Here is an 8,285-nt window from a genome sequence, read left to right as displayed (position 1 = left end):
TGTTCCCCTACGATCGTTTGACAGGCTTGAGTGCCAAAGATCGTGGTGCGCATTAGTGACTTTAACTACCATACGGTTTTCACCTCTGAGGAGCGCACCTATATCAGGGTGATATCCTGCCGGGCAGCAGGTGACAGGGGGTATGTATATGTTAAATATTTCGAGCTCGACATCGCCTGACCGGATAGCGATGCCCTGACATTCTAGGGTGGTATCCCTGCGGTCGATGTCTGCTTCGATAAGACGATACTGCACGGTGTGGTGCGTGATGAACGCTAAGCCACCACCATTATCTCGCTCGCGATCTCGACGGTGCACGTTGTACCCGGCGCAATTCAACAAAGTTGTGTGTTATGTGGTCTGTGGTGGCTGTGGTGTTATTATGTTGTTGTGTTGTGGCGACTGTGTGTGGTTGCTGTGTGAGTGTGTGGGGCTGCACGGGCGGACTATGGTTTGCCGTGGAGGCTGCTCTGTTTGAGCAACAGGGGGCCACGTACGACGTGGTCCACTGTCTGTGTGTCCGTAGTCCCGAGCAGACCCTGAGGTGACTCCACCCCTCGCAGGCATTACACTTGACTGAGGTGGAGTTGTGGTGTAAACGTCTTCGGCATACACAGCAGGTGTATATTTCTGGCCCAGGGTTTGACTCGATGCCAGCCCTGAGTAGGAGAATGCGTAGTGAATGTTGCCCTATGGACGGACAACTTCTGAGATACTTCGCCGACCTAAACGGGGTTAGATCGCCGAAACAACAGCCCTTGGTCGGGTGAAACCCGAGTCATTCCGGTACGTAGAACCGGCTGTCGTGGGAATCCCTTTTATAGGTAAGGCTGCCATCATTAAGGCTATGAAAGAAGGATTGTTGAATGGTTTTGCTCGAATATTTGCCACGGTTGGAGTCCACATTATTAAAAGGTTTTAGAAACAGTAATATCCTATCCATTTCATTGTTGAAATCCCTAATACTAAGGTTAGGTGGAAAGTATGCGCTACAAATGATGGTATTAGGGTTGAGATTTTTAGTCTCTATTAAAATAATGTAGTCAGAATGGAAAGTGATTCTTTTAAATAAGATGTCATTTTTGGTGGCAATGGCAACGCCACCATAACCATCAGGGCGATACTTTTTTACCAATTTAAAATTTATTAGTTTCCTGTGTGGAGTGCGGCTGGATAAAAAAAATTCGCCAAGCCAAGCAATGTCGATTGCATATTGTGCGCAGTGATTGACAATTATATACTGCCCCACGATTTTCTTCCTAGCGGGGGACTCCCATGTAGATAAGCTGCAAAAAATGCAAAACCGAGCGATGAGATTCATCCTCAACAAACCGTACGACACACCAACAAGATGTATGCTTGAATCCTTGAATTGGTTAAGCGTGAAGCAACAAGTTTTTTACCACGCTATGAAATTTGTGTACAATATTAAGAAGGGCAACCTGCCGGATTATCTTAGCGATAATCTCCGATATATAAATGAGACGCATACATATTTGTTGAGAGAGAATAACAGCTTCAGACTCCCGAAGTATAGAACAGAAGTGGACAAAAAAAATATTTTCTATAAAGGCTTAAAGTGCTTCAATGAATTACCAGAGGCTATAAAAAATTGTGATACTATCACTCTTTTCAAGCGGCTGCTATTTGACTATTGTAGAACGCAGCCTACAAGATAGTGATGTATCAACAATAGCGTGGATTGGAAACTAGGCCTTTCCAACCACCAAGATATCGAGACTAGGCGGATCGGAAACTCGGCCTTTCCGACTACCTAGACCCTTAGATAATAAACAATAAACGAGCGGATTGGAAACTAGGCCTTTCCAACCGTCAACCGTCACGAAAGCGCGACTGGGTGGATCGGAAACTCGGCCTTTCTGACCACCCAGGAGATATCAATAAATGGAGTAACCCAAAAAGAATAGCGCGGATTGGAAACTCGGCCTTTCCAACCGTCTACATAACTTCCAGGAAATTGCATGCGTTTATATTGACATAAAATAATTGCAGTGATAAAGAAATAATGTTATTTAAAAATTTCCGTAGAGCATTTTGGATTTTGTATTTAATATTTCATATTTACATTTTAAATCTAAATCTAATTATAAGAATGTTAAATCTTTGTTGCAATATAAGTCTTACAGACTGTAAAAAATAAATAAATAAAAAATAAATTATGTATATTGTAATAGCTTCATTTTGTATGAACGGATTTAGTGATCCCGTGATCTCAGTCTCATCTCTTTTTGCGATGATTGTTTCGAATTGATTTTTAAGGCATTGTATCCCTTCAAAAAGTGCAGTGTTATTATTTTCAATGGAAATTCGTTGTGTGATTCTTATCATCTCTGTTATGAGCCGTTCAAATTGGGACACAAGACCTTTTTGGTACTCAGGCGAATTGTAGACCGGGTTCCCAGGGGACTTAACTTTTGTCCGTCTTTTAGCAGTCTGGCTGTATGCACTCTCAGTGAAGTTCCTATTTAAATTGTTTCTCTATCCACCACCTCAGTATTTTGCATCGGCAAAACAGGGAAAACCTCATCATCACATTCCAAAATGCTGAAGCTATTGCTTCTCGGAAAGTATTGATCCAATACTTCCTTCCAGGATTACTTCTTGACCGTCCTGATGCGATTGACCATCTGTTCTTTCTTCCAATGAGGGCACTTTTCTTTATTTTTAGCCGAGTGGCCCGAATTACCGCACAAAATGCAGGCATTGGCACTACATGAAGGCATTCACCTTTACCGCACATAACACACCTCTTTTTGCCCTTGCATGACAACTTGGTGTGACCAAGGCGGCCACAATTGTCACATTGTCTCAAAGGAGGAATATAAAAGTCAACAGAGAGCTTGGTATAATTGTAAATTATAAATTTGGGTATATCATCGCCCGCGAAACCGATTGTTACTGTGGTTGTAGGCACATATGCATTGCTTATTGCGTCTTTTCTATTAAAGCGTCTGACGGAACATACCGGAATAGTAGACCTAGCCTCATTTTTGATATTATTTTCCTCAAAGCACGTGGGTATGCCCCTTACTACTTCATAAATTTCTAATGCTGTTCTGGGTATAAACGGCCTTAAGCCTCTTAATAATTTTTGTATCACTTATAAAATTGTTGGCCGCTAAGGTATTTTTGAACGTAACTTTGTATAATGTTTTGCCAATGGCAGTAATTAGGTCCATGTATTTGACTCTTAAATCTTTAATTTGGCTGAATAAAGTCAGACCAGTTGAGACTTTTTCGTTTGTCATCTGTGTGTTGGCTGATGCATCAACCAACACAAAGATTTCACCCTTAAAGTGTTGAGGGTATAACACTGTGTCAGTTTCGTCACTTGTATGTTGATTTGGTCTAACTAACAGCCACCTGCGTTTTAAGTCCCGTTGCTGTCCCCTGCATCGGTTTCAACAACCATGCAGTTACTTTGCTCTACAGTTATTTTTTCGCTACACTTTTTCCATCGTTTTCATGCAATCTTACTAGCCCTCCACTAGCAGAAAGCTCAGAAAAATCAGAACCAGCGTCATCATTGCTAATTCTTGGTCTTTTTTGTCTTTTTTGGTTTTTTTTCTTTTTTTTCAAAGGCAACTTAATATTTTTCAAATTAAAACGCTACCACAAAAACCAAGGAAGAAAATTTGCCAAATTTGCCAGGATGTCTCACCTAATCCTTATGCTTTCCCAGATTTGTTATTACGAAGACAACACACGCTTTAATTTAACTAGAAATTACACGCACACACAGAAGCCAAAACAATTAGCAAACGATTTACTGCACTGTACTTCACACAAGAAATGTTCAACAAGAGGACGCGCACGACCCACGCACGCTCATTGAAGTGATGACAGGAGGACTCAGTAGTCCCCACAAATCAGGTTGTACGTCTTAGTATGTTATATTCTTGCTGCTATGGGTTATGTATAGGTGTTGCTCCACTGATGCACTCAGGTAATACCGGTGAGGCCAGAACCACGTACATGAGTTTCTGCTTTGCTATTTGAGTTTCTGCTTTGCTTTCTTTCTTGTGTGTAGTTTTTAATTTGTTGGAGATATGCGAGCGTGATTTTAGCAATCACATTAACCGATGGCGGATTTAGTAGGCTAGGACTTTGTGGAACGAATATTAGTTATATAAATGAATGCTGTTTATAGACAAAAATTTGGGGGTTTATAGCAGCAAAATGATATAATTAGACTTAAGCGGATCATACATTAAAAGGTAAGTTTAGCTTTCTGTATAAATTTAACGAGCTGAGAGATTTTGGCTTGATCATTACATTTAAAAACGTCTTCAAAATTGTTATAGAGTGAAAATACATCGAATTCTTGTCTAATGTTCGCATGTCTTTTGCAGTGGAAGGTCTGATGTACATACATAGTTATCAGATTGACCACAGTAGCATCTATGTGAGTTGGAGGCTTTTATTTTGACCAAGTATGCTTTATCATATGTGTGACCCGACAGTATTCTATTTAGAGTTTTGATATCGGTTGGCGATAACGAACTTTGAACCAAGCAAATTTCCTCCTCAAGGGTGTGTGGCTGCATATAGATTGGGTTTGAGATTTGAGTATTCTAAGAAATTGTCATACCATTCATTAAAAATAACATTCTTGATTTGATTGGTGGTTTCATCTATCGTGAGTCTAGCAATCCTTAGCGTGCCTTCAGTGGTTGCACGTTTGGCTATAGCATCAGCCCTTTCGTTGCCTGAAATACCTACATGACTTGGGGTCCAAACCAGAGCTACTTCAGCTAGGTCAGCCTCACTAATTTTCTTATGGATTTGATGTGCAATGCTGTTATTTGTATTAGGATCTTTAAGGATTTGGCAGGAGGTTAGGCTGTCAGTAAAATATAACAACTTTTTCTTGATTGTCATTAATGGCAATAGTAATTGCCTCGTCAATAGCATAGAGTTCACCAAAAGTGGATGACGCCCTGAAATCAAAGCGGTAGAGGTGTTCAGTGTTCTTAGAGTAGTTATGTATTCCAAAACCGGTGTTTTCTTTGGTTATAAACGCATCAGTGTACATTATGCAAAAGTTATTGCTTTTGAAGTTTTCAAGAATGCTATAATGATGAGTTTTGAGACTTTCACTAGACATGGATGTTTTTCTGTGTGGTATATTTTTATCAAGGATTTGAATACTAGAGACTGAAGTGTGACGGCAAACCGGATCAAGACGATCTAGAAAGTTGGAAAATTTACTGTATACATTAGAGTAGCTGGAGTTAAGGTGCGGGTTTGAGATTATAGAATTTGAGATGGGATCTTTAAAGGCAAGGATTTTGATTAATTCCTTAGCAGTAAGCCATACAGCGCGTTCTTTAGGTGGGAGTTCATTGGCCAGAGCGTACATAACTGGAATGGGAGTCGATGGAGTTAACCCAAGACATCTTCTCAAAAATTTGTTTTGTAAGGTGCATATTTTCTTGACAGATGTTTTAGCACAGTTGGCTGCCGTGGTGCTGCAGTACTGTATTTTGGACCTTACAAGAGACTTGTAAGTGTTTAAAGCCTTTTGGGGGTGTAGACCTGATTTAATGTTGGTCAGATATTTGAACAATTTGATGTTGTTAGTGGCTGACTCAACTATCATGGAGTGGTGATTTTTAATTGTAAAAGAGAGAGAGCTGTTGATGATTCTTCCAAGTATTTTCAGACTGTTAACATGGTCAAGTCTGGATCCATTAATAGAGATATTAATGGTTTTGCTCGGTCCTCTGTTAACATGCATCAGCTTGGTTTTAACAGGATTAAAAGAGAGATTTGATTGCTTACATTTGTTGATAAAAGAATTGAGTTTAAGCTGTAAATTCAGTTGGACTTCTGAGAGGTTAGAGCCTGTTGCTACAAGGAAGAAGTCATCAGCAAATTGAAATATTTGCATGTTACTGTCATTTCTATCATGTAGTTTAGAGGTGAAATGTTGAAAAGAAGAGGTGACAAGCAGCTGCCTTGTGGTAAACCATTATAAATATCAATTGTGTTGTTTCCAATGTTTAGGACTCTGTGAGCAAGAAAGTTAGTGATCCATTCAGTGTAAAGGATTTCAACATTCAAATTAGATAGAAGGTCCCTGAGAATTTTAATATCCACGCAGTTATACGCATTTGAGATGTCTGTTGAACAAAAGATTACTTGTTTTTTGTTGGCTTTTTGCAAATTTATGTAGTCTAAGATGTGATTTACACACAGCAGACGATTTTGTTTTTCTTTACGCAAAAGAGTTGCTGGGTAGGATGTTGTTGTCCTCTACAAAGGAGTCCAATATTTCTTTGATGCATGAGGTAATAAGTTTGAGGAAAACCGAGATTAAAGCAATAGGTCTAAAATTGTTGAAATCAATGTTGGTTAGATAGGAATAGGTCATTTGAAGCAGTTTTTAAGGAATTCAGGGTTTGTTCCGGAAGGGTTTTGAGCATATTGTAAGTTATTTTATCAACCCCTGCAGCTGAATTTTTCTTTTTTTTTTGTTCAAGCAGGTTTGTATCTCTTCAAAGGAAAAGGCTAAGTTGGGATCTGGTACTACCTCTTTGTTTACCTCAAACCTTGTTTCTTGTGCTGGGACCTGGCTATTAAGCATATTTAAAAAGTCTGCATCATTCTCATGATTCCACTGATTGTTGCTGTTTTGACTGAAATCTCCTCTTAAGGCTTTAACAAAACGCCATACATTCCTCCCCTTCTCTACATTTATTTCCTCAATCTTACTGGTGAAATTGGCTTTTTTGGCCTTTTTGATTGCCTTTTTCCACTCCTTCTGTAGTGTCAAAAGGTGTTCAAAGTTGCTTAGACTAGGAAAATTTCTCGCTTTCTTGGTGGCAGCAGTTAACAGTCTGAACATTTTGGCTAAATCTTCATTCCACCACGCTTTAGGAACCCTATCTTTACTAGTAGCATATGTGTCATTACTTATTTCATCTTTGATTTTGCTTTCAAGGTCGCCAATATTTGACTCACATTCAAGAAGTTTAAGGGTATTAAGGTATTTTCATGTTCAAATATGGAGTGGCTATAGTCAAGGATTTCTCTCTCATCTTTTTTGTTCATAATCTGATAAAATTGGGTTTTTAAAATCTGTACTTCCTTGAACGTTTTGTTGTCACTGAACTCTATGGAGATTCTTTGAGTAATTTTTAAAAGTTGAGACATTTGCCTCTGCATTTGCGTAACAATTCCCTTTTGATATGACGGGGATTTTTGAACGTAATTTTGTAAAGGGACCTACCTAATGAATATATGTAGTCAATGTCAATGTGCCTTAAATCCTTAATTTGGATGAAAAGAGTCAAGCCAGTGGTAACCCTGTCATTTTTCAGGTTGGGACATTCAGAGGAGTCAACTAGTACATTGAAATTTGCTGGGTACAGTACTGTTCTAATCACACTTTCATTATTCTCTTTTACACATTTTTCAGTCTCCTGTAACGGGACCTCTATGCCCTTTTCACCTTCATGCCTATTCTCACATTCCATGCTACTGGAATCTTCCGACATTTTGCTACTGGAATTTACCGACATTTTACTGCTGGGATTTTCTGACGTTTTAGCGCCAAAATTCCCGCTAATTTTTACGAGCACCCCGCGCTGGCGAGCTCATAAAAACTTGCAATTTTTTCATTTTTTAAAATTCTCGGTTTCTTGGATGTACCACCACTTTCAGAGTCTTCAGCCTCTGACGACCATGTGGTCGACGTCGCCATTATGGCTGGCTTTTTATTACCTGCCACTAGTGGCAGGTTTTTCTTTTGTAATTTTGGCACAATTGAAACAAGGTCTTTTTCCAAGTGAAAAAGAGGGATGAAAGCACACGATTTATGTTGAAATTATATATAAAATGATCAAGCCAAAAACTCACCTGAATTTGTCAAAGCTGCACCCACATGCTAAAGATTACCTTACGCTATTTATTAACGCGACGCACAGTTATATTATTTAAAGTAGATTAAGTTTGCTTGCATGCAAGCGCACAAAGAATGCTTCCCACACAGAAAGCCCTTTATTGTATTTTTTTTTGCAATTTAACACTTAAGACAAAAAAGAAACGTGGGAGTTACACTGTCACTACAAAAACGCGTCGAACCACCTCGCCCGAATGCCAAAATCCGAATGACATATAACTTAAACTTAATTAAACACCAACACGCATCCAGAGACTGTCCAAGGTCAATTTTGAGATATTGAGATCTAAAATACAATGCATATTTCGTACTTTTGGCTGTGCACATAAACGTAAGCCACAAATCATGCACTCAAGCA

At 39.1% G+C, this 8,285-nt stretch overlaps 1 protein-coding gene across 2 annotated transcripts in view; it reads right to left on the bottom strand.

Annotated features, from left to right (window-relative positions):
* The window catches only part of vig (vasa intronic gene), a 33,182-nt gene extending 24,897 nt beyond the window's left edge, over positions 1 to 8,285 (bottom strand). The window contains exon 1 of one of the 2 annotated variants that reach the window (XR_001846884.1): positions 3,683 to 8,285. The gene's annotated coding sequence lies outside the window, so the exon portion shown is untranslated. The remainder of the gene's footprint in view (positions 1 to 3,682) is intronic. The other variant, XM_017610842.1, reaches the window with a different exon arrangement.

The sequence above is a fragment of the Rhagoletis zephyria genome, unplaced genomic scaffold (genome assembly GCF_001687245.7).
Source record: "Rhagoletis zephyria isolate East Lansing unplaced genomic scaffold, Rhagoletis_zephyria_1.1 Rzeph_scaffold_00346, whole genome shotgun sequence".
In the NCBI taxonomy this organism is placed as follows: domain Eukaryota; kingdom Metazoa; phylum Arthropoda; class Insecta; order Diptera; family Tephritidae; genus Rhagoletis; species Rhagoletis zephyria.
This window is presented reverse-complemented; position numbering and strand designations above follow the sequence as displayed.